Here is a 27,662-nt window from a genome sequence, read left to right as displayed (position 1 = left end):
AATCAGAACATTTCAATCTCCTGGCCAATCAGATTCCTTAATCATAGTTCGAAGGGTGGAATGTGGAAATACGAAGCCTGAAACTATGGCAAATGTTTTGCTACCGTGAAGAAAGCCAACCTGAAAAAGAAGCTAACACTTGTGGAGGACAGAATTGAGAGTATCAGGCAAGGAAAAAAGCCAGATTACTGATGACATCAAGAACTTCTAGCTCAAACCCCCTGAGGCCTAACCTACTTCTGGACTTCTCATTTGCATGAGCCAATGAACTCCTTGTAATGTTTAGATTTGAGTTTTGATTTTTGTTACTTATAATTCAAAACTTTTAGAAATTCTTTTGCAAGGTATAAACCGTACACAGAGGCAGTTCCTTAATATTAGAACCTTACCTGCCTCACTTTATGAAGTAGGATGCTTTTGGCTGCAACCATAGACTATCTATCAAGCAGTAGCTTAAACGATAAGATTCGGGACCATCCTGTTGTACGACGTGAATAGTTCTCCCTGGAGTGCCTCTGATAAGGCTATTTATATCACATACCAAGAAGTTCAGAGGTAGGCCTGGTTCATGCACTATCAGTTAATTTGGTAAGCTTAACAAGATCATTAAAAACCTAGATTTCTTCTGCATCCTCAGTGGGTTGGCTTGGTTTCTTGTAGTCCCAAGATGGCTGACAAGGAGGAAAATTTTTTCTCAGATGTGCCCTGCAGAATTTGCCTCATATCTCATTGATCAGAAATGGGTCACCCACATAAAAGTAAAAATGAATGGAATTGAGCAAATTATAATTTATATTTTGGGGTTAAGGAGGACCCCCCTTCCCTGTGCATATTGCCACATGATAATCTGAAAAAATTCAGGAGCTCTTAACAGGGCTTTATTGCCAACTAAGAGTATTTGTCAAGGATATCATCAAATGTGTTACAAATTGTTTACATTCTACTTTCACAAAAATATTCAAAGCAGAATCATAGAGTGAAAAGAAAAATGTGACATTCAAATTCAAGTTTTTATGTTCATTTTATTGTATGCCAATTATACCTCAATAAAGCTGTTAAAATACTCAAGTTATTAGTAGTGGTATTGTAATTGTCATGCCTGATCCGTGTTTTAATGTCAAAACACAAAGTCCCTGGACCTCGGTGAATTCAACATCAAAGATATTAAACAGAAGAGGATGCTCAATTGACCTGTTGTGCAAGCAAGGTGTATCAGATGTGGAAGTTAATATCCTCTTAATATCTTCTTTCGAGGAAAATAAGTTGGGAGCCAGAAAGTAACTAAAATATCTGTTTCATATACTTGTGATTCAAAACCTAGTTATATTTTTGAGACCAGAAGCAAAGTTTAACCCACAACAACTTAAGATATGACATATAAAAGAAACAGAAAAAAATTAGACAGGGATAGAAAAGGAAATTGAACTAAAGAAAAGGGGAAATAGACAAAGGAGAGCAATAAAAAATAATTATTTTTCAAAAATTTTCTTTGCCTAGCTACCATAAAAAAACTCACCCCAATATAAGTGATATATGTTTTCAGATATTGCTATTTATATAATACTTCTTTTGAGTTTTTTAATATCAGTCTCTAACTACAGACATTACATTTGCCATAACTTATTTATTCTGCATTAAATTTCTTTAGCAATAATCAAAGACATACTGTGGGTTTCTGTGAATGTTCTGATGTGTGGCTTTCCTTCAGTTCTATTATTTTGAATGGTATGGTAGTTTTTCTGCTCCCCCAGAATGGATTCTAGTAATGGAAAATTTGGCTTTGGCTAATATTTAATACCTTTACTTTTCTAATAACATGCTCTTAGGCCCCATTTATTTCAACACAGCTCTCCTGCCTTTTTACTGCTTTGTTGTTTATAATACCAGTTGCAAACTCTGGTGGGAAAAATAGGTCAGTATAGAGAAATTCTGTCTGTAATTATTGTGGCATATAGTAATAACAATTGTGCTATGATTTCTCTTTGATATAATTCCGTTTATGTTTGTTAATCAAAAGTTTATTAACAACATGTTGCAAATTGTCGCTCCTGGGATGCATCATTTTCTAGTGTCACATCCTCTACATTCATCTCTCTTTGATGGGGGGTTACATTGACACGTATTTCTTTTGGTCCACATGTGCTGGCTGGATTCCAAAACTGCGGCTGCAGTAATTTCAGGTGATTTTTGTCAATGGCATTTTGAATTGATGCTTTAACTGGGAAAAATCTCAGACGGTGGCTGTGATAGGCAGCCTCTAAAATTGCCCCCAACTATCCCCTCCTCCTGGTATTCATGAACTTGTACAGTCCCTTCCCCTTGAGTGTGGGCTGGACCCAGTGACTCACCTCTAATGAATAAAATATGGGAAAAGTGATGGGATGTCACTTCTGAGATTAGGTTACAAAAAGACTGTGGCTTCCATGTTGGGCTCTCCCTCTCATACTGTCCATCCCTCTGAAGGAAGTCAGCTGCCATGTTGTGAGTACCCAGTGGACAGGACCACATGGCAAAGAGATAAGAGAGGCCTCCAGGCCAGCAAGCAACCGAGGCACCTCAATCCAACAACCCATGAGAAACTGAATATTGCCGACAACCACTTGAGTGAGCAAGGAAGTGGATCATCCCCAGTCAAGCCTTCAGATGCCACCCTGACTGCAACTTGAGCCAGACGCACCCTGTTAAATAGCATCTAGATAGCTTACCCAGAAAAACAGTGAGATAATAAATGTTTTATGTTTCAGCCTCTAAATTCTGAGATAACTTGTTAAGCAGGACTAGATAACTATAATATAGCAGCTGATTCAGTCCTTTTTCCCCCAAAGATTGGATTGAGAATATTGTAAAATGGACTGTCAGCTCTTAAAAAAGGAGGGTAGTTCAAGATTATTAACTTACTTTTTGAAGTAGCCCTACTCCCTTTATTTTAATGGCAATGGGGGTGGCGTGGAAGGACAACTCTCTGACTCCCCCACCACCATGTGTCTGTCCATTATCAGCATTTGTTAAATGCATTAGAGTCCATTTCTCATTGCCTCTTTTTCAAAACAAGTTTGAGATGGTTTATATTAAACAACATTAAATGCAATAAAATTAATATTGAAATAGAAAAGCAAGGCCATGAAAAGGAGATTGCATTGCGTTTATGGAGTGTGATGGTAGCAGGCCACATAATGGCCTGTCCCAGATACCCAAATCCTAATCCCTAGGATATGTGAATGTGTTATGATACATGGCAATGGGGAATTAAGGTTGTAGATGGAATTAGATTGCTAATCAGCCGAGGAAATTATCCGGGATTATCTGGGTGGGCCCAGTGTAACCACAAGAAGCCTTAAATGAGAAACAGGAAGACAAAAGAGTCAGAGCCAGAGACTGCCATCAGCAGAAAGAATTGACCAGCCACTGCTGGCTTTGAAAACAGAAGGGAACACAAGCAAGGAATTTTCTTTTTCTGAGATTTTGGACTCTTCTCATTTTTTCTGACCATCTGACAAAATTTTAGGAGCAAACGGGCAGCAAGGCCAACTAATAATTTCAAACTACCTTAATCCTCTGTTTTTTCAGTATTGACTCACCATTTATTTTGAGAGGCTGAGAGATGTGTGAAGTGCGGGAAGGACCCAGAAGGATGGTGCCTGTTGGCGGTGCCTGGCATGGCTTCTCTGCTTTGAGAAGTTCAGCTCAGGCTCCAAATCTGCATGCCCCACCCACGCAGCGAAACAAAAGCCCCATTCGGAGAGCAAACTACACAGACCTTCACATCTTAGAAGAAATTTCAGCAATGATTTGTTCTGTGGGAGCAAACCTCCTTGGAGTTCTCATACCCACCCCACCAGCTTATAAAAGTGTTCTGCCCATTTCCTTCCCGTCTTCTTCCACTCCAGCCACACTGGCCTGTTCCTCCAGCTACCTGCAAGTTCCAGCCTTTGCGTTTCTGTTTCCTCTTTCTGGTATGTTCTTCCCCATTGCTGGCTCACCCTTTGTAGCTCTTTGCTCAAAGTCATCTGAACAGAAAAGCCTTCCCTCTCCACCCTGTGTAAAATGTTCCTTCCCATTACTCTGCTTTACTCTTCTTCATAGCGTTTGTCACTCCCGGACATTTTCTATAGTTATTCTGTTCGGTCTGTACCCCCCACTAGAATGCAGTCTCCACAAGAGCTGGAGCTCTGGGTTTCTGCCCAGCATCCAGGGCAATGCGAGGCATACAGACAGCACACAGCCAATATTTAATGAATAAATGAATGAATGATTTCCAACTACCTATAGTCATGTCCCCCAGAGAAGTTTTTGTAAATAGGCTTTCTCCATCTGTCACATTTTTCACTGAGGGATATACAATCCAGTGATTCTGAGAGTTCTCTGATACCTGGGGGCTCCTTGCTGGCCCTCTTCTTGACTGGACTTGGAGTAGCCACGAATATGACCTGTGTGTGCGTGTCAGAGAGTCGGTGACATCTGTTCCACTCACTAGACTTTTACTTCTCCTCATCTAGTTCTCTAATAAATAATAGGGTTCAGTGCTGTTGTTTTCATTCTGACTTTGGCCCCAATCCCTTTGTTCCAAGGATAAGCAAGTCCAAAATGTAAAACTAAATAAAGCAGCTATGCTCCATCCCTGCTCCACACTCACCTCTCCACTGCCTAAAACTCCCAAGGGGGCTCCACAAACTCCTTACTCTTCTGAGATCATACAATGTGAAGATGTCTGTCTGCAGACTTATATTATTCCTGTTGATCTCTCAATTCGGGGTCAATAACACTAAAGACTCCTGAGCACAGTATACTCTGAGCATTTATTACCAATTTACTACTATCAGAGTCAAGGGAATATGCCTAAGGGTAAGAATTTACAGAGTCCCACTGTCCCTTCTTTTGGCAGAAATGTCCCGAGGCTCTAAGTAATCCAGGGTCTGCTAATCCTTTCTCAGATACCCCAACTTCTGCCAAAAGGCTTACGATGTTTGAATCCAGGCAATGTTAATGAGACAATATCGTCCATGAAATGGAAGGAATGTCCTACATATTCTCTGTCACAAAAGTTATACATGCTCATTGTAAAATTGTTTTTTAATCAAACACTACAAAAATGAATGAAACAGATACGACTCACCTCACCGATTAAGCTACAACTACAGTAACAGCTCTTTCATTTTCCCTTTATCCTCCTGGATAATCAGGAAGGATTATCTCCTTCTTGAGGCTTCCTCTTCTCATTTGGCCAAGAACCTTGGACTTACTCTGGCAGAAATATCAGGCCTGCTGCTTTCAAACAGGACAGTGTCACCCGTGAACAGCTGACCTCTTTTTTGGCTGATTTGCTCGTGTTGCTGCCACTCAGGGTTGCTGTGAAGTGGTGTCTATTGCCCTCACTGAGTCACACTCCTGACACCAGGTCCACAGCAACGTGCATATTCACCTTACAGACATGTGGCCATTCAGGAGGGGAGGAAAGACAACAGGAGCTACTCCATAGAAAAGTTCCTGATCTGGGGTCCACACCCCCCAGTATTTCACACTCCCAATATTTCATCACAATTGATTTTCTTTAAAATTGTACACATTACATTTTGTGCTCTTACAAGTGTTATTCTGAAAAAGTACTCATAGGTATTACCAGACTATCTAAAGGATCCATGGCACAAAAATGGTTATGAGCTCCTTCAAGAATGACAATTCTCTTGCTTAAAAAAAAAAAAAAATTCAGTATCTCCAGACATCCATCACATATAATATATAAAAAATAAATATCTCTTATAATTCTGCTCCTCGTTGTCTCCCCCAAGCCATGTTTTCCTCTAGGATTTCCTATTAAATCTGGGGGTCCTTCCTTGACCAATGCAAATGCAAAGTCCTGTGGACTATACCTCTTAAATATTTCTGGAATCTGTCTACTTCTCTAACTCTCCACAGCCACCACCACAGGCTACCATTCATCCCTTCCCAGGAGTATGGCCGTGGCCTCCCAGCAAATCCACTGTTCCCTTATTACTGCCCATTCCTGCCCCTGAACTCTTGACATTTAAGCAAAGACCTGGTGGAGGTGAGGAGGCAAGTTAAGCAGACGGTGGAAAATCTGGTAGGGGAATCCTGTCCAGGCACAGGGAATAGCAGGGGCAAGGATCTGAGAAGGGAGTAGACACAGAGATTGGAGAAATGGCAGGGAAGCCAATATGAAGGGAGAAGAATGAATAGAAGGGGTGGGGTAATAGTAAGAAGATAGGGGAGGGTGGACAGATCATTTAGGGCATTATAAGCCACTGTAAGAACTTCAGCTTTTACTCAGAATAAGATGGAAGCCATTGGAAGGCTCTGAGCAAGAAAGTATATGATTCGACCTCTGGTTTTTCTGTTGAGAATAAACTGCCGATGGGCAAGCGTGCAATCAAGAAGAGCAGTTAAGCGGTTTGGATTGCAATAATCCTGTAACTCAGGGTGGTAACAGAAGTGGTCAGATTTCGTATATAGTATATTCTGAAGCTAGAACCTACAGGATGTGCTGATGGATTAAATGCAGAGTGAGACAGAAAAGAATCAAGTATGATTCCTGATTTTTGGCCTGTGTAACTGGTTAAATGGAGTTGCCACTTACTGAGATATTAAGCACTATTAACAATGATGTCTATCTTTCTAGATTTGTTTTCCAAGGCACAGAAAAAAATATGTTTAATTTACAAAAATAGAATCACACTTGCTTTAAAAAATTCCACTATGAAAGTGACACAACCTCCACATAGAAATTCAAATAGGAGAAACAGTCACACATTAAAAAGTAAAAGTATTCCCCAACCTCACATTTCCACTCACCAGAGGCAATCACTTTTAAGATTATCTTTTGTATCATTTCAGAAAAAAAAAATTTGCGTATACTTATGTTTAGGTATATGTGCTTTTTCACATTAATAGGATCACACTATTTGGAACTTATTTTTTATACTCATCTTTAATATTTTTCATTAATATCATATATAGATCTACCTGTTTATTCCTAAGGTCTGCATAATATATCATTATATGTATGTACAATTATCCCCTACAGAGATATTTAGGTTAACTCTAGTATTTTACAACCTTTTTGAAACAATGCCTCCACTACTCAGCCAGGTCATCAAGGTCAACATCCACGATGATAAATCATGTTGATAATATGTATACTTGAAGTGATATGTTCAAAATGACATTTTACCTCTGTGGTCTTCCTCCAAAAACCCATAGCTCAAGTCTAATCATGAGAAAAACATTAGACAAATTCCAACAGAGCGGGATACTACAAAATACTTGATCAGTACTCCTCAAAACTGTCAAGATAATAAAAAACAAGGAAAGTCTGAGAAGATGTCACAGTCAGAAAGAGCCTCAGGAGACATGACAAGTACATGTAATGTGGTATCCTGGATGGGATTCTAGAACAAAAAAAATAAAGACATTAGGTGAAAACTAAGGAAATCTGGATACACTGTGGGCTTTAGTTACTAATAATGTATCGATATTGGTTTATGAATTATAACAAGTGTACCACACTAATGTAAGATGTTCATAATAGGGAAACCTGGAGGCAGGGGTTTGTGGGAAAATAGTACAATTTTTTCAACTTATCTGTAAGTCTAAAACTGTTCTAAAATACAAAGTCTACTAAAAAAAAAGTAATGCTTCAAAGAGAAGGCTTGTATATAACTGTTAAAAAATAAAATTCAACTGAGTAAATATTAAAGATCTTACTGGCTTTATGCACTGATAATATGCCCACAAATCAGGCAGCATACAATCTAGCAGATCAAAAGGAGCGCCAATGAGTTGTACAAAATGAAAGGCTTTTATAAGCAGAAAGGAGTGGGAAAGAGGCAAAAAACAGATGGGTTATGGCAAAGTCACTTTCCTTTAGGGAATGGCAGGGGTCTGATCAGGCACATGACCTACCTTGTGCTGAGCAGGTAAGTCCTGATTGACGGGTTTAAGACTCCATTTCTGGGAGAGGCTGAGATAGGAATTAAGTTTCAGTTTGTTGGCATGGGACTTAGCATAAGTCACTCCATTTTGGGCCTGTTGTCTTGTTTTTAACATAATCTTATACATATTTTTAAAAGTGGAATGTCTGAGTTAAAGCATTTCTCCATTTAAATCTTTGATAGGTATTGCCAAACTGCCCTACTAGCAAGATACTGTGTTTCCCCGAAAATAAGACCTAGCTGGACCATCAGCTCTAATGCGCCTTTTGGAGCAAAAATTAATATAAGACTGGTATTATATTATATTATATTATACTCAGTTTATAGTAAAATAAAACCAGGTCTTATATTAATTTTTGCTCCAAAAGACACATTAGAGCTGATGGTCCAGCTAGGGCTTATTTTTGGGGAAACACAGTATGTGTGCAATTTGCTCTTTTTCTCTTCACAATGTGTAGTAGCCATGTTTTCATAGATGTACATTGTTATTTTTAATGACGCCATATTCTCTTCTATGGATATATCTTAGTTCATTTAACCAATTCCCTATCATGAAATTTAGGCTGTTTCTGATATTGCAATATACATTTTGTCCATCTTTATACATGATACTTAGGATTAACTACTGTAAGTAGAATTGCTGAATTCAAGGCCTTACACATTAAGAACCTTCAATATATTGCCTAATTAATCTCCAGAAAAGCTATACCAATTTACATTGCCACCAATGAAGTCTGTATCCTCACACTCTCTCATCAACATGACTTTTTCATCTTTGCCAGTCTAACAGGAAAACAAGTCATCTCACCTAATTTGCATTCCTGTGATTGTTCCTAAGTCTAAAGTCTTTTCAAAATGCTTATTGGTCATTTGCATATCTTCTTTGAATTACCTCTTCACATCCTTTAGTAATTTATCTATCAAGTTGGTTACCTTTTTCATAATTTACTTGCAAAAGCTCTTTATGCATTAAGAATATTAACTTTTTTTCTGCCATATACGCTTAACTATTTTCTCCAAATTTTCATTTTACCTGTTTTTGGTGTCTTTTGATACACTCAATCCTTTCTTTATGATTTCTGGTTTTGGTACATGCTAACAAAACTTCTTCCTTCAAAGATTATTTTTTCTGATATGTTTTCCTATTACCTCAGTGTTTTCATTTTTATATATAAACATTTCATATTCCTAATCTTAGGATCCTTCCAGAAGCTCTACTCAGTTTTTGGTCCTTTGATTGCCTCTTCTAGAATTAGCAGACGTCCCTAGCAAAAAGCAGCCCCAAATGAGCTGACATTTCTCTCTATGCTTCCATCTTCTCCAAAGAGAGACACAAAAAGAGAAAGGAGGGAATCGATAGATAGATAGGTAAATAGATAGATAGATAAATAGATCATCTTATTCTCAGGAGGAAGTTAATATCAAGGTTATACTATTTATCACCTAGTTCATCATAACTGTTGATTCCTTGTTTTAAATATGTACTTACATTCTCTCTCATTTCTCCTGTCTTCCTTTTAGAGTTTCTTCTTCTTCCTCTTCTTCCTCTTCTTCTTCTTCTTCTTCTTCTTCTTCTTCTTCTTCTTCTTCTTCCTCTTCCTCTTCCTCTTCCTCTTCTTCTTCTTCTTCTTCCTCTTCCTCTTCCTCTCCTTCTACTGGTTATTGTTATTGAGAAATAAAGTTTCAAGAAAAAACCATATCTTTATTCATGCCACTCATTTTTGCCCTTCACTAGAAGGATGAGCTTTAGATTTCATTTTTATCCTGATTGTATTAACCTTTAAATGTTAAAAAGGAAAAAAGGTCCAGGGTTAAAGTTTATATGTTTTTCCACCAAGAAAATAAAAATTGTATAATGCTTTCACTTGCCCCTTTTCTACTACACTTCTTCCCACTACTATAATGTGCCATTTCTTTTCTTTTTAAAAATCTGGATCGAAAATTACAGGTTCTTATTTTTAAGATTTATATTTTCATTTTCTATTTCAAAAATCCTTTTTAATCACTAAATTCTACAACCACAATTCAATTACTTAGATTTAATTATAATTTTTACTGGTTTTATTGCTCACCACTATTTCTTGGAGACCACAGTTGTTTTCTCTCTTTTATTTTTTTTTTTCTTGAATTACTTTTCTGACTCACAGTATTTTGACTGAAATAATTTCCTCAAATACATTTTCCTTACAGGAAATATAAGTTCTTGCATATTTAAAGTTCCCTTTTCTTCCCCCAATATATGAATGATGGTTTAGCTAGATATAGAATTCCAGGGATACAACTATTCCCCTCATAAGCCTGTAAAAACATTGATCCATTGCTTTCCAGTACGTAATGTTACAGATTAGAAATTGAATACCTATCAGATTCACTTTATTTTGCATGGCCCTTTCCCCCCCCAAATTAACATAACTCCTGCCTTCTCTTTCTTCAAGTCTTTGTTCAAATTTAACCTGCTCAGGGGGAACTTCTCAGCCCAACTCTTGAAAGTGCAATTTTCACATAACCTCCATCCCACTTCTTTATTTTCTTCTGTAATACTTAACATCCAAACATACTATACATTTGTTTTGTTTATTGTATGTCTATATCTTCCTCCACCAGCATATAAGCTTCAAAAGGGTGGAGAGTTTTTTCTTCCCTTTAGCTTTATCCTTCTCAGGAGAACGAAACTGGCGCTAAGGCTCAGCATTGGGAGACTGGTGTTTTAATTGTTAGGGAAGCCTCTGACTACTCAGCTAGTCCTAAAACTTTCCAACGGGTATGTAAATAGGGGAAATGTAAAGAGAATCATTTTCCAGATCCTTAACTTCCAGAGATATTCTTTCCCAATACTGATGTGCCTGAGTATGCCTGTGTTCATATCAGCCTTTCTCCCACTTTTTAAATAAAGGCACATCTCTCACCTATTCCAAGTCTTATCAGTGGAGCATTTCTTTGGGTGTAAAAACTTCCATGGGGCTAAAGGAAGAAGTAGAATCCTTTAATGATTAATCAGAACGTAGTAAACCCTTAGAGTTTCTTGTCTTTCCCAGCCATTCTGTTAAGAGAAAGCATTATGTTAAAAACAGAGTATTTTGGCCTGGGGATTCTGCTATGTGGTAGCAGGGTTGTGGGAACAATGAAAATTCCCACATAAGGACTTGGTCTCTTCCATTTTCTGTCTACTGACAAAAAATAAATAAAAATAAAAAAGCATTCTTCTGGAAAAATTCAGATACAACAAAAAGCACAGAATCAATGAGGTATACTGAATACTTAAAAATAAAAGGCTTCATTCACCCCATATTTAAAAATTCTTTTCAGCTATTCTAATATTCTTTTCTAAGATTTGTAATTATTTCTAAAGAAAAGCACCTAAAACTTGCCAAAGATGAGTAGATTAGTATATCAGTTATCTTTTGATGCACAAAAAGTTACCAAAACCTTAGCAGCTTAAAACGACACACATTTATTATTTCATGTTTCTGTAGGTCAGAAATCTAGCTAGTTTAGCTGAGTCTTCTACTTAGGTTTTCTCACAGTTGCAATAAAGTGTTAGTGGGACTACATTCTCATCTGGAGAGTTGACTGCAGAAGCATCTACTTCCAATCTCACTCAGGTTATTGGCAGAATTCATTTCCTTGTGGTTGTAGGACTGAGGGCCTTTACTTCTTGCTAGCTGTCTGCTGGCCCAGCCCTCCGCTCCTTCAGAATCTTATCAATTCTTCAAGGCCACCCACACTTCCTCGCCACATGAGCTTCCTCAGCATGGCCAGTTACTTCATCAAACCAGCAAGGAGAGGCTCTACAGTCATTATCAGCAAGAGTCTTATATCACATCACATAGTCACAGAATCACTTCCCATCACTTCTGCCATACTCTGTTGGTTAGAACCAAGAGGAAAGGATTACATAAAGAATGGGAACTCCAAGTGGTAGGGTCATGGGGAAATCCCCTTAGACATAGTCTACCACAGTGACTCTTAATGTAACTAAAATGTAACTAAGCTTTCTTAAACTGCCAAGAATTTAAAGACTCAGTGGGTAAAAACTTATACATAAAACTTTACAAAGCTTTTTAGAATTGGTATATATTATTCAATATGGAGTTATAATCTATTTTTATCAATCAGATAAGGAAATATTTACTTCAATTAAAATCCGTCCTGATCTTATTTCATCTTAAAATGTTTGGTATTTTCTATTTCTTTTTTTTAAATAAATGCTGGTTGCTCAACTGATTATTTTTAACAGTATTATTTACATTTCTTTTTCTTTAAATACATAGGAAGGCTTGATCATGATGTCTAACAAAATTAATGGAATTAATTCTAACTTCATATATGGCTTTTATTTAGTTAATTCCAAAAGCTGAACACCAGCAGCTGAGCCTACTTTTTATCATGCCCGCTACCTCATAAATAAGTAATATTTTAAGCTACAAATTACACTACATTATTATAAATTAAGTAATGAGAAATAGCAGTTTGATTTATTACCTTTTTGTAACTTTTTATAGCATTGATAAATTAACTATGTTAGATCTGTATCATTTGAACCTTACTGCTTTTAGTAATCTATCTTATAAAATGTGTTCCATCACCCTTTTCCAGTGTGTTTTATACTTTTTTTAAAATTAAAGTTTATAGGGGTGACAATTGTTAGTTAAGTTACACAGGTTTCAATTCTGTAATACATCATCTATACCGTGTTTCCCCGAAAATAAGACCTAACCGGAAAATAAGCACTAGCATGATTTTTCAGGATGCTTGTAATATAACATAAGCCCCAGTGCGTCTTTTGGAGCAAAAATTAATATAAGACCTGAGCTTATTTTTGGGGAAGTACGGTAGGGCATATTTTATATTATGAGCATCCTGAAAATTCATGCTAGGGCTTATTTTCCGGTTAGGTCTTATTTTCAAGGAAATACGGTATATCACATTATGTGTTCACCACCCAGAGTCAGTTCTCCTACCATCACCATATATTTGATCCTTTTTACCCTCATCTACCACCCCACTCCTCCCTTGCCTTCTGGTAACCACTAAACTATTGTCTGTGTCTATGAGTTTTTGTTTCTTCATTTGTTTCTCTTGTTCCTTTGCTGCTTTCAGTTTTATATACCATATATCAGTGAAATCATGTGGTTCTCTACTTTTTCTGTCTTACTTATTTCACTTAGCATAATAATCTCAAGATCTACCCATGTTGTCGCGACAATAAAAAAACAAACAACCTAATTTAAAAATGGGCAGAGGACCTGAAGAGACATTTCTCCAAAGATGACATACAATTGGCCAATAGACATATGAAAAAATGCTCAACATCATTAATTATCAGAGAAATGCAAATAAAAACCACAATGAGATATCACCTCACCCCAGTCAGAATGGCTATCATCAACAAGATGATAACAAGTGTTGGAGAGGCTGTGGAGAAAAAGGAACCCTCATACACTGTTGGTGGGAATGCAGATTGGTGCAGCCGCTATGGAAGGCAGTGTGGAGGTTCCTCAAAAAATTACAAATAGAATTGCCATATGACCTAGCAATCCTTCTCCTGGGTATCTACCAAAAAAATCTGAAAACATTTATCCATAAAGATATACCGTGTTTCCCCAAAAATAAGACCAGGTCTTATATTAATTTTTGCTCCATTAGGGGTTATTTTCAGGGGATGTCTTATTTTTTCATGTACAGCAATCTACATTTATTCAAATACAGTCATATCATCTTCTTCTGGAACATTGTCATAACGTACTAAATGCGTCCACCTGGCCGAGATCTTAACTGGGCCTTATTTACAGGGTAAGTCTTATTTTCGGAGAAACACAGTATGTGCTCCTGAGGTGTCTGGATGGCTCAGTTGGTTAAGGCGCAAACTTTTAACAAGGTTGCCGGTTCGACTCCCACATGAGCCAGTGAACTGCGCCCTCCACAACTAGATTGTAAACAACTTGACTTGGAGCTGAGCTGCGCCCCCCACAACTAGATTGAAAAAACTACTTGAGATCCTAGAAAAACACACTGTTCCCCAATATTCCCCAATAAAAAAATTTTTAAAAGATGTGCTTCTATGTTCATTGCAGCTTTATTTACAGTGGCCAAGACGTGGAAACAACCGAAGTGTCCTTCGACAGATGATTGGACGAAGAAGATATGGGATATATACACAATGGAATACTATTCTGCCATAAGAAAAGATGACATAATGCCATTTTTCATATTACTTTTGAAATGCATAACATATTTAAATTGAAACATGAGGTCAGACTTTATCTGATAGACAGGAAGTCTGACTGATGGGACTATGGCTGTTCGGACTAACAAAGGTGACTGGTTTGCCAATTAGACCCCTCCACTATCTAAATGAAGAAAATTTTCAGGTTCAAGATTTAGGTGAAAATATGTTTAAATAATGTGATAAGATAAAAGCATTTTGTAAAACATATTGTATTGGCAAAGACATACGAAATAAACTATTTTTCAATTTTCCCAGTCTTCTCTGGGTATATCAAGTTAATCAAGGTACATATCTCAAAGTGGAAGAGTAATAAATATAATTAATAATCATTTGGTAAGTCTTGATAAAGCCTTTTTGATATATTTCCCAGAAATTTGAGAAACTGTATGCCTCTGATGACTGGGCAACAAATCATTTTGCAAGTCATGTAGGTTCTAATTCATTTTTTTCACCAATTTCAAAGAGGATCTAATTAAATTGTCAGGTAATAGATGAGTTTAAATAATTATTTATTATTATTTTGGCACATAATTCATTATTACATAACTCCTTCCATTTTTGCTACATATTTATATGAATAGTATTTCTTAGCACATTTAGCTACAAAAATGAAAAAGTAATAGAGTTAGTACAAGATGCTGTCTCATTCTAGCAATAAGCAATAATCATTCATAGATACATGAACTAAGCGGAAGGAAAATCCCAGTTATTTCCCTAGGAAATGAATTTCTAATAAAATTTTATATTTTATATTTACTAATTATTTATCAAAATGTATTACCTTCATGTTTTTTGGTTATAATAACTCTACCCAAAAGGAAAAATTTAACTCTCAGAACCTTATGGTGTTTGTCAAGAAGACAATTTTAAAATTTGATTTTTATTTTCAGAGAAGTAGGACAGAGTAAACAATAAAAGACTTTCATGCTTAAAAATGTATTATATGAGGGGTAAATTCTGTGGAAGAATTACAAATGGAAATGTGAACTCAAGGAGGAAAAAAGAAACATGCGAAAAGTGCAACCATTTTGAAAGAACTTATTCATGAATATGTAAAGACAAGGTAGTGGATATCAAATCATTATAGTATTTAGATTCCACTGGATACTTTTAACAGGGTGATGGAACAGTTTTATTTTTAAATGTTAATATATTACGAAATGCCCAAAATTACGTCTTTTGCAATTATTTAAACTAATAGTGAAAATTTTTAGATGCTAACTTAAAAATGCGTCAAAGGGTTTATAGTTTTTCAAAACTAATTTGGGGGGCGACTGGTTAGCTCAGTTGGTTAGAGCGTGGTGCTGGTAGCACCAAGGTTGCCGGTTCGATCCCCACATGGGCCACTGTGAGCTGGGCCCTGCTTTAAAAAAAAAAACAGAACAAGAGATATACTATCAAAACAAGGTTACTTGATGCAAAATAGTTATGATAAGTGCCTGGGCTCCTGAAATTCCACCCGGCTAAAAACAGGATTTTTCCCCCAGCACCTGGAGAAGCAGAAAGCCTGCAGACAATGCTGAGAGATCCTCCCCTGACGAAATGAGCTAAAGCAATTCACACCCAAGACCTTCTGCCTGCAAAGCCTCCCACAACTGGGTGAATTGTGATCACCACAAAGATATGTTCAAGTTTCAACTGATGGTACTGTGAATATGATCTTGTTTGGAAACAGTCTTTGCAGATTTAATTAAGATATAAATTAAGATGAGGTCATACTTTATTAGGATGGGCCCTTAATCCAATTACTGGTGTCCTAAAGAGATACAGATACAGACATAGAGAACATTAACAATCTTTCTAAAATTCTTTCCTGATGTGCTACATAAATCCCTCTTCCTTAAATGCTCTTGGAAACCAACTTTGCCATGTTACTAGTTCCTTCATTCATTAATGAGTTTAATACCTTTTGACACGTTCATTCTATTTTTGTATGAAAATCATGGTTTTAACTTTTGAAAATTGTGCTTTGACATAGAGCTGTTGTAAAGCTTAAATTATATAATATAAACAAGATTAATATGGTTCCTGGGAGATGATAGATGTTGAATGAGTGTGAGCTCTCTCCCTGGGCCAGTGTACAGCAAAGCAATTGTGTTATGTGATTATTCTTTTCTTTATTCTCTTCCTACCTCTTCATCCTTCTTATTCTTGTCTGTTACTAAGGCAGACATATCTTTTGAACATAACTTTATTTAAAGTTACAGGGCAAAATGTATGCTAACTCCAGAACTGGTAAATTTGAACACAGGTCTTGGCAATCTTTGCTGCACTGCAAAAGTAGTAAAATCCAAGCAAGATTTCTGCAAGTTTAAAAATTTGGGTTGTTTTGTGTTATTCTTTTTTTTAATTGGGCAATATTGAGGAACGGTGTGTTTCTCCAGGGCCCCATCAGTTTCAAGTCGTTGTCCTTTGATCTTAGGGCGCAGCTCAGCTCCAAGTCCAGTTGCCGTTTTCCGTTTTCAATCTTTAGTTGCAGGGAGTACAGCCCACCATCCCATGCGGGAATTGAACCGGCAATCTTGTTGCTGAGATCTCATGCTCTAACTAACTGAGCCATCCGGCCGCCCCTAAAAATTTGTTTTTTTAACGCAGGAACAATGCTCTTGATTTCTAACACACTCAGGAACTATAATACTTTCAAGAAAACTAAATAAGTTATCCTCAATCTCATTGGGACACCATCATCTCTGAGCTTGTAAAGAACACTTTGATTTTATAAAAATGGTGCCCTTTACCAGAAGTTAATATGACCTGAAACAGGTATGAGTTCAAGCATTCATAGTCCAGTACAAGAAGCACACTGTATGGTTTCTGCACAGATTGGAATGGCTGGATAGAAGAAGAGAAAGAATCAAACCACCTGGGAAATTGGAGCTTGTGGAACTTTTTAGCTTTGAGAAAAGAAACAGAGGCAGGTGTATGGGAAGAGCCCTGCAGAGTGATTCCACATGAGCAGATAGCACAACTATGCACCACGCAAGGCAGAGATCGTTCATTGGTTTATCTAACATTTACACAGGGGCAAATTTTATTTCTTTCAGAAATTTAGTAACACGTTTTCCAAATGGTTTTTAAAGTAAAATTTACAGTGCTATATCTAATAATATTCGTGATAATAAATAGTTTTATTTTTCTCTTCCTTACCATCAGCGTATTATTCTGTCCTTGATATGATTTTGAAAATAGATTTATTCTATTCATAAGACAGTCGATAACAACATGTGCCCAAGTTCCACACCTAGGAAAATTGGACCATGGTGATTGCTGCCATCTTGTGGGAGAATGAAAGAAATTCAAGATACCATTATCTTCCTAAACTCCTTACCACCCTCTCCGATTAAGCATCCATGCATTCATTCATCCTTTCCGTCAGGCTCTGTCTAGACTACAGGGACATAAGACAAGTCAAATACAGCCTGTGTCCTCAAAGCATGTAGAATGCTGTTAAAATATTGTCGCAGGAGAGAGAACCTTTCTTGAGTGGGGGTGGCAGAGGGAATCAAAAGACCTTCCTAAGGAGGCATAATCCAAAGATTTATAGGTAGCCAGGCTGATTCCATTCTATGTGGCTTCCTGTTATGCAAATAATTCCTAGACAGGATTTTTCTGCCCATTCCTGTTGGTTTTTTCTTAGTTGTAGAAAAAGAGACAAGGGGGAGATATAGTGCTGACGAGCCACCGAGCCTCAGAGAGTATGTGGAATATCTTTCCTTTGCCTCTCCAGATACATTCTCCACTCACCTTCACCTTGCTCTGTTCCCCAGAAGGCTGACCAGTGTGGACTGCCTCTATTCCCTCTCTTGCATGATGAGGAGGCATTGGCAGGAGATCTGCACAAGAAAGGAGAATTAGATCATGGTATTTATGCCCAGACTCTACCACCCCCCATCCAGGGAGAGATCCCTCAGTGAAAGGTCGCAGCTTCTGCCCCCTCTTGCCCTTTCAGACCAGAGGTGGTAAACAGTACCCAGCTGTTGCCAGCCCCAGTGTGCTGCACTAATCCTTATGGTTTTCCCACACTCTGCTCACACCTCTGTAAATAACCCCAACTTGAATGTGCCATTGGTTTCCTCTTCCCTGACTGATATAGTAGACATTAACAAATTATTGAATATACGAATTCTATATAAATGAATGATTGAGTTCAATAATCGAATGAATGAAGGCATGAATGAGTGAATGAGTGCTAGGATGCATCCATGAGAACTGAGTGCAGACATGTAGAATATATTAATATTTCACGCAGGAATAAGTGCATAATGACTAAGTAAATGAGTCATGTTTCACCCAGGTAAAAACATGAATGGAAGCATAAATAAAGAATGAATTCATAAAAGCATGAACTGATACCATTTTTAACCAAACTGCATACCTGACTTTACCACTTCTCAAGCTCCCATCTACTAGAACACGTGCAAAGAAAAGGAATGACAAGCTTCTCCCTAAAACAGGGCTGCTATATGAAAACATAGTTTTGAGAGAGGCACTCAGAGGTTAGATTACGGAAAAAAATCAAGAAAATAAAAAGTTAACTTTAAAGGAAGAGTGCAGAGAATAAAAGTAGAGATTTCCTTAGAGGGGCAGAAAAAAAGATGGAATAGAGTAGGAGGAAACAAGCTCCCTTTCTCTAGAGGGAAATCAACAATGGTTCATAGTCTCAGACAAGGAGCCATGGGACAGAGACCCGGCCAGCAAACATTGCCATGAGGATCAATTAAGCCATGGATGGGAGAAGTCAGAAGCAATCTAATTGCCACATCTGGATGCCAAGGTTGGGATGACCAATGAAATATTTATCTTGAGACTCAGATATCACCCATTAAACTACTGGGTCATGTTGCAAAAATCACTTTCCAAAGGATCATGGTCATTAGCACAAGGTCACGGATCTAACTCCGTGTTCTGAACATGAGACCATGGTCAAGATTCAGTGCCACTGCAGTCATGCTAAAACATGCAGGGGACGGACTTAGAAGCAATTTAAAAGTCACCCAACACCAAATGGTAATCTAAGCCCATGTTGTATAATTTCCCTCTTCCCCAAGTTCAAATTCCTATTTAATAATAAAAAAGAGATAATAGGACACATCCGTATTTACAAGTGTAGCCCATATCTGCTTGCTTTGTCCACCGCCAGGAATCTGGGTGCTATAAGGAGAGGAAAAATCCCCCTCAGGAAAAAAGCAGACCTGGCTGCACCATTTCTGCTCAGAGACTCTATTTCTCTCTTTGGCAGGAGCTGGGAGGCTGACTGGATGTCCCTTTGTCTTCATTCTTGGATCGTTAGCAACACAATTTCCCTCCAGAGGTTTCATCCTGCGGGTGCTATACTTTTTGCCACGTGACACGGCTCTCAGTGTGCACAAAGTTAGAGCCATGGGCTGGTACCCCTGGACTTTGGGGTGTGGACTTTCAGGACTCAACAGTGCACATGCAGGGTGAGTCCTGGAAGACAGATGGCAGGGGGCGTGTTACAGAGAAATCTACCACCACCATCTTTTCTTCGTGACTCAGGGCAAAATTCAGGGAGCTCCTGAGAGAGAGATAAGCATGAAATAATTAAAAGGATGGTAGTGATAATAGCTAATATTGATTAGTTAATATCATTAACTAATAATGTATATGTAATAATATTATTAGCTAATATTATTATTTAATAGTTTATAGTATTAACTGAGTGGACACTGTTTTAAGTATTAACTCAAATAAGACTGACACAAAGTGATGTGTGGAGAGGCCTTCGTTAGAACTGACCCTATGTTCTCAGAGGAGGTTGGAGTGGGAGAGGTCGTTTCAGGTTGGACCTCCTGCAGAGGTTCATTAAGAGCCTGGGATTCCAGCTGGGCCTTAAAGGATGGACAGGGTTTGGAAACCACCTGGAAGAGGAGCCCCTCTTTGCCAATACAGCAGAAGCTCCTCAAAGACAAGGTCTGCATCTCCTCCTTCCCTCTTCCCTGCCACTCTGTACTGTAAACTGCTCTTCCAGAATGCAGAAAATGTCCTCATCCTTCTTTACAGCCTCACACAGTGCCCAGCAAATGGGTGCTGGACTAAAGGAGCTGCATGCAGGGGCCCCTTGATTGGGTTATGTAAGCACGACCGGTTTAGGTTAAAACCAGACCAGCTATGGTCAAATTCATCAGGGCTGTGCTTTAGTGTTTCCCTCGCACAAGCCTGCGACTTCGCCTTCTCCCAGGCTCAGGAAGGACACTTAGATATGGAGGGCAAAGGCCAAACGTCCTCCTGAAGAAGCCTCTGCCGGAGACATTCCCAGGGTACAGTGAGGGGCAGAGGCACACTGGGAGACTCCGGGCTTTGCAGCAGACACTACTGTGGCTCCTTATGCTCTGTAGGACCCGGCACCCTCAAATGTTGGCTAGGCTCCTAATTAGCTGCTTATACTGTTTAAGCCCCAATTTCTAATAATAGCTGCCTGCCCTAAATGGTTGTTTGAAAGATTGGAGACCATAACTATAGATATATTGCAGTACATAATAAAGTATTAACTAATAAATGTTACTATGGTTAATTCTGTGTAGAAACGAAATGACTGTTAGAAGCACAGTGCTATGCCCAGCAATTAACACAACAGCGAAAAAAAAAATCATTTAGGGCCAGAGGTACTTCTGGCACCCACAGCTTTCATTCGGGGTTGGGGGGATCGTAGCCAGGGCCTGTCAGGGTAGCCCAGGAGGTGGGGATAGTCCCTGCTCTCACTAAATTCACACACTTGGTGCTAGAAGCCTGCTGCCACCGATGCCAGATCATAGGTCTGTCCCCACAGCACCACCACCCCCACTCATGCCCCAGTAGCCTGTTCAAATTGGAGCTCAGAACCTTTGCATACCGTTTCCCTCTATCCCTGGGACAGCTCTTAGAAGGCTCATGTTAGGGGAGCTGGGGGTTTGGGGCATGGAGAGGGCAGAGGAAGTGTTGCTGTGTGGCCTTAAAGGGGCATCACCCGGGAGCCTGTTAAAGATTTTCTTGGGCGAACTATGAGGGTAGGCCCGGAGCTGGGGAAAGTCCCTGCTCTCGCTGGTTCGATTCCTACATGGGCCAGTGAGCTGCACCCTCCACAACTAGATTGAAAACAATGACTTGACATGGAGCTGATGGGTCCTGGAAAAACAGTTCCCCAATAAAAAAATTAAAAACTTAAAAAAAGATTTCCTCAGAATTCAGAGAGATCCACACACCTGCCCTACCAGATGCCCCAATGGTTGTTCCTCTTCTTCCAGATCCTCGCTTCCTACAGGATCCAGTCCAGAACCACCCACCAGCCAAATCTCTGCTTCCCATCTGTGCTCTTCTTGAAATACTTACTCCTCACATTACCACTCTCTAGAGTCCCTACACACAGTTAAGGCATTGATAGGGTTCAGGAACACGACCCCAAAATATGGCACCTTGTCATACTAAATATTTTAGGCTGAAGGAATTTTAAAAGATGGCAGAAGCAAGAGGTTCACTCTGACCTCCCACCCTTGCCCTTCTTCCCTGAAACAGGTGATAAAACTGCCGTGTGAAAGGTATTCTCCTTGTACCAGAAGGAAAGCCACTCTCATTAAGAGACGGGGAATTTGAGCCAAGAAATCTATACAAACGAACCTTGTTAAACTAACCCTTCCTACTTACTTCTTCACCACTTACTACCCCGAGCCTAATCTCCTTTGTCTTGTCAATTCTTCACAAACTTATTGTTTCCTTGTCTAAAACGTATGAAACCTTCCTGCTATCGTCACTTCTTCGGGTCTTTATTCTCTTGTGAAGGCTCCTATGTACATGTAAAAATTCAATAAAATGTGTATGCTTTTCTCCTGTTAATCCTTGTCAGTTTAATTTTCAGACACAGCCACAGATCCTAGGAGAGTCAAGGAAAACGTTTTCCTCCCTCATAGCATCAAAGAGACAGAACTCATGGGAAGAGAATGCTTTTGAAGAGGCAATATCTGGCAGGGGTTAAAACAGAACAGAAATACCATCTTGGTAACTAGGGGAAGGTGCTGAAGGCTTTTCTTCCCCAGTTCTTTCCTTCTTTCCCAAGGATTGGTCCTCATACTGGGGAAGAATTGCTTCAGATTAAAGCTGTCGATTGGTCCATGGTACTAGAGGCATTGTCCATCTATCTCCAGGGATTTAGCTCAGGGTTAGTTTTTATTTTGCTAAAGAAAATACTATCGTTCTCTTTCTCTTGCTCTTCCCTCACCCTTTCTTCCAGTTACTTTGCTAACTTTTCCTATGACAAACAATGCCTCAGATTTTATCTTTTTGGTCATTACAGTTATTTCCCTTCAGCAAGAAATATTACCAAAAGTATATGTAAAGAAATAACTTGCTTAGGAATTGCTAAAATTTTTTTATTTAAAAAAAGCCTTCTGAGATGATTGAGAATATATCTTAGCACTAACTGATCAAATATCAGTGAACTGATTTATCTTTCAAAATGTATTCCTAAAGGATATTTTCTAAAGGTAAAAACCATGATTCTCGTACAAATATAAAATGAATAGGTGTCAAAGGTTTTATATTTGATTTGTTAATCGGTGAAGGAACCAGTAAGATTATAACAAGTTCAAAGAATTCCAAGTGATAGTAGCTAGCTAGCTAGATAAGGAATGCTAAAACGAGTTGGTAAACAGATGCAAAACTGGCTTTTTACACAAGGTGGAGAGAGAAATCAATTGTCCCTCCACTGGACAGAATTCATTTACACATTTATAGACAAGTCATTTGTAATGCTCTCACTTACCTACCATTTAGAGTTGTAAATAGCGCAAAGAAAATCAAGGGAGATAATCCAGAAGGATGCACAAGACAGAATACTCAGTAATCTTTTTTTGCCATTTCAAAATCTTGCACAAATTTTCCTCAATGTTGTCAGAATAGTTCATTTTTTTTCCATAGCATATAGTTTATATTTATTAAAAAATAATCTGATACCTCTGATATGGCTTTTTATTACGTATTTTTCAAAACTATGAGGAGAGGAGTTCTAGTTTTATATTGGTTTATATCATTATCTATAAAATTCATGTTTGACAGAGAAAAAATTACCACCATAAAAAAATTATTTTTTACCATCTAATCAAAGTGAATCCAGATTATTACTCTGTAAATTCACAGCAGTAAAATAACATAAATTTTTATTGAACATATTAACAACCTATGGTCTGAAAATGTGGGTTTTTATTTGGCACATTTAAATAAAATGTTTCTAATTAGTAAAAAAATTTTTTTTTGCTAATTTGAATATGTTTATATGAAGATATGTTACTGAGGAATATGACTGTTGGATACATTAATGTTAGGATTGTCAAATAAAATACAGGATTTCCAGTTAAATTTGTTTCAACTGAATAATTTTTTTTTAGTATGTGTCAAGTATTGTAAAAAATGAGAAAAAATAGCTGTTAGATAGGCAACTACAGTTTCTACCTCACTAGGCTAGGGTTTACTTTGATTTTTTATCATTGCAAAGCGATGGTAGTTTCAGGACATAGAATAAGCTGAAAGTTGTTTATTTGTTTTTTTAATTTTTATTACTATTATAGGGGAGGAAAAAGTTTTCCTCAGTCCTCCTAGGATCCCTGGAGGGGTCTGAAATTTAAACTGACAAAGACAGATTAACAAGAAAAAAGCATACAAAATTTATTTAATGTAAATTTTATGTGACATGGGAGCCTTCACAGGAAATGCAGACGTAAAGAAAGGGTTAATCAGGAGTATTTTTATGCTAGGTTGATGAAGAACAGACAGTGTGGAGAAACATGACAGGACAAAGAGTATGAGGTAAGAAACTTAGCGAAACTTGTTTGTTTGGATTCTTCTCCGTGTCCCTTTGTCTCTAGAGATAAGGAAGCTCCTTTCCAGCTACAGGGAGGGCCCCTGGAACATGAGGGTTTTACGACCTGTTTCAGGGAAGAAGGCCAGGGGAAGTCAAAGTGACCTTCCTGCTTCTGCTGTTTTCTCAGACTTCCTCGGCTTAAAATATTCAATATGCCACGGTGCCCTATTTGGGGGTAGCATGTCCTGAACCATGTCACTATCCCAGACAATGATAAGCACGAGTTATCACTTGCATTTATGTATGAACGCCACCAGGCCCAAATGCCCAGAAAGGGCATGATCTGACCATGTTATAACTTTTCCTGAGGCAGGAATGGTGAGCCTGTGGTGACATCCCGTCATACCTGTTTACATCACTTGAGGCAGATTCAGTTACGATAACCAATCACCACTTCTAGCTCATTCAGGACACTGAAGGACACATGCCTCCTCTTTCCTAATAAAAACTAAATAGCTAAGCAAGCATAACTCCTGGATATAGAAGGACACCTCACAGGAATTAGACAAAGTGACATATTTTCTTCCCTATTGCATTATGCATCATTTATCTTTTTGGGGCAGGGTCACATATATCTTGGTTTGCTCAACAGTCCCTTTGATAATTCTACCTACCCTGCAAAGCCAAGGGAAAAGCCATAATGTGGTGAAGGAAGAGTGTTTCCCCTAACATCAAGCAAGGCCACGACAGTGTGAATAAATGTACCTGTACGTGAACTTCATTTCTTTAGTGTGCATTCTGCTTTAAGCCAAGTGATCTTTGTTCAGCCCCATAAAACTAGGGCTCACTTGCATTCTTTCCCCCAGACCCTCCTACCTGTACAGATACTGTATGCCCACTCCTTTCACTCATTAAGCCCATAAGACTTTAGATTCTGGTCAGCGTCAAACTCACTTAAGACTAAAGTTCAAGTCTATCAACCATGACCAAGATACAATAACAAAAGCTCAAACTAGAATAAGACTTTAGTCAAACAAAGATAGAGCCTTGGCGTCAGTTGTGTTTCCGCTCCACTCATGAAAGCAGAACTGCCCCACAGACGGCAGGCATCCCCTGTACAGCGGAACAAACAAGGCCACGACTGACACCAGGACCTGAAGCCATGATCAATTGCTCCCTGCCTGAGCCCCGACCAATCGGCAGAGCCCATGATGCCAACGCCCATGGCAGCCATGATTAATGACGTTTCCCTTCTATAATCTAGACACTAGAGGCCATCTGGGAGTCAGGTTTTTGAGGGTATTGGCTCACCTGTGTCTCCCAGCTTAGCACCAGTTCCTAAATACACCTTTACTTTCTTTGCTGCAAACTCCTGCTCGTGTCTCTTTTTTGGCTTGGATGCACACAGGCAAGCGAACCCTTTGAGTCTACGGTAACATAAAGAAGAGGGTAAAATTCTAGAAAAGTTTCAGAAGTAGAGTCCATAGTTTGATGTGTGATTAAATAGGAGAAATAAATCGAGGCAGGAACTGAAACCGATGCCCAGGCTTCTGGGTTTTGTAGCTGAATGAATGGTGGGGCCATCAATCACTAAGCTGGAAAACAGGGGAGGAGAGCAGGTTACGATTTTACGTAAAAGAGAGTGTAGAGGTGGGATATGAATTGTATTACTTTTCTCTCCTGAATATTCCCCTTGACTTCATAGGCTTTTTCACATTCTGAATAATTTTAGCTAGCAAGCTAAATTTTGGTTCGTTTTCTCTTTTAAAAAAAACAGATACCTATATCATCCTATCAAAGTTTCTGATCAGCCTGAGGTTATCAGTGTTCCCATAATGAGTCCCTATAAATTCCAACCCAAAGCAAAGGAATGTGAAATTTTAATCACCGTTGTCAGCCTTGTTGAGGTGAAATTTCACAATTTCCTGTTAGATCTTCTGACATACTTAGGAGAGCCTGAGGTGCCCTCATGTGCCTGCCTCATGACTGGTGCCTTATGAATAATTGCTAAAAAACCTTTTTAAATATCTCATTTAGCTCTAATGTATAATTCTAAGATCTACTAGAAACTCCTTTCACTCATAATCACCTACTAGTACCTGATTTTTCTTAAGTATAACATGTAAGGTTTATTTTAGCATACTTACACAGCTAATGTTGCCCAATTAGTTACAACCTTATCTATTACAACACTAAAAATAGAGGACGTCACAACTCAGTTTAAAATCTGTGCTGGCTTCCCACATGGGATAAGATCCAAACTCTTCAATTTTATGGCCCTTGCCTACCCTTATTATTGGGCTCCTGCCTACCCTTCCAGGTATATTCTGTCTCCAAAACATAACCTGAATTTATACCTGTGCCAGTCTCTTTTCTTTTCACCTACTCAGTCTCACTCTACTCATATTGAAAAACCAAACGCAAATGTCACTTTCACCAGATTTTATTTGGAATCCTCCAGCATCGAACACAGAGCTTGCCCAAAGACACAAGCAAAAACTGTCTGCTAAAGGAAGTTTTTAATGTTTCATTCCACCGACCTTAGATTGGAATATCAAACCAGTTATTTTTCTAGATTACAACTGATCTAGGCAATTTAAAAAAAAAGACTGTTGGCATCCTTGAAAATAAATCTGTCATAATATCTTTTGGAAATCAAGCAGAGAAAACATTTTTTACACCATTTTTCCTTAATCCAAAGTATTTTTCAAATAAAATAACCAGATATATTTTGTAAGCACATCTCGTGAAACACTTGTTTTAAATGATTAGACCTTCTGTTATGACAATTAATCACTTAATTTAAATAAAAAAGCTCCAAGTGGGAAATGAAATGTGCTGAACTCATTTAGTGTTCTACCAGCTGAGAATAAGGGGTAAACAGTATAGAGCCAAACTAAAATTGAGTCACTTATGTCAAGAAAAAAAAACGGAGACACAGCACAAAGGGAACTTAATCTAACCTTACTGTAGTTCACAGCTCTTCTCAGAAATCAGCAGAAGACACCAGCCAATCCCCAAACACCAAGTCTGTTCATGCCATCTCTGGACTTCCTTCTTCCTCTGATTCAGCCTCTCTGATCTAGATTGAGAGGAAACTACTGGGCAACCAATCCAATGAAAAAGCCAAATAACTTCTTTACATATCCCATAAAAATCTCTCAGTCTGTGAGCAACTTGGAACTTATTACTCTTGTAGCCTTGAGTTAGCCATCTTGCAAGTAGAAAGCCTTGCAATAAACCCATCTTTCTGCTTTATTTAGTATGTAGAGTGTGGTTTTTGACAACAGCATAGATAAGAGTTTTGCATCGAATTTACCTACTTTCATTTTAATTAGGTCTGGGAGATGAACAATAAACAAATAAGTCATGTATCAAAGTGATCATGGCTCTAAAGAGATTTAAAATTTTAATAGGATGACTGAGTAGCCACTTTAGAAGATCTGGGAAGGCCTCTCTGAGTGGGCAATACAAATCAAGCTGAGATCTGAAGACGAAAAAGAGGCAACAATGCAAAATTCAGGGAAAAGAATTTTCCAAGCAGTGGGGAGACAGGAAGCGAGAAATGAATTAGGTGAAGACACACAGTAGATCATGTAGTTCTTTGTGAGCAAGTGTAAGGAGTGCAGGGGATTTAATTCTCCTAGCAAAGGAGAAACTACTGGTTGATTTTAAAAAAGAGAGCAACATAAATACAATT

At 38.3% G+C, this 27,662-nt stretch overlaps 1 long non-coding RNA gene across 1 annotated transcript in view; it reads right to left on the bottom strand.

Annotated features, from left to right (window-relative positions):
• Positions 1-27,662, bottom strand: part of LOC141570529 (uncharacterized) — a 37,197-nt gene that overhangs the window by 8,641 nt on the left and 894 nt on the right. The window contains exons 2-3 of the long non-coding RNA XR_016019806.1: positions 17,920-18,008; positions 9,436-9,601 (exon numbers count right to left, since the gene is read on the bottom strand). This is a non-coding gene — a long non-coding RNA (uncharacterized LOC141570529). The remainder of the gene's footprint in view (positions 1-9,435; positions 9,602-17,919; positions 18,009-27,662) is intronic.

The sequence above is a fragment of the Rhinolophus sinicus genome, chromosome 17 (genome assembly GCF_057876585.1).
Source record: "Rhinolophus sinicus isolate RSI-liver-muscle chromosome 17, RSI-T2T, whole genome shotgun sequence".
Taxonomy (NCBI): domain Eukaryota; kingdom Metazoa; phylum Chordata; class Mammalia; order Chiroptera; family Rhinolophidae; genus Rhinolophus; species Rhinolophus sinicus.
Note: the sequence above shows the minus strand (reverse complement) of the source record. Positions and strands in the feature narration are given on the sequence as shown.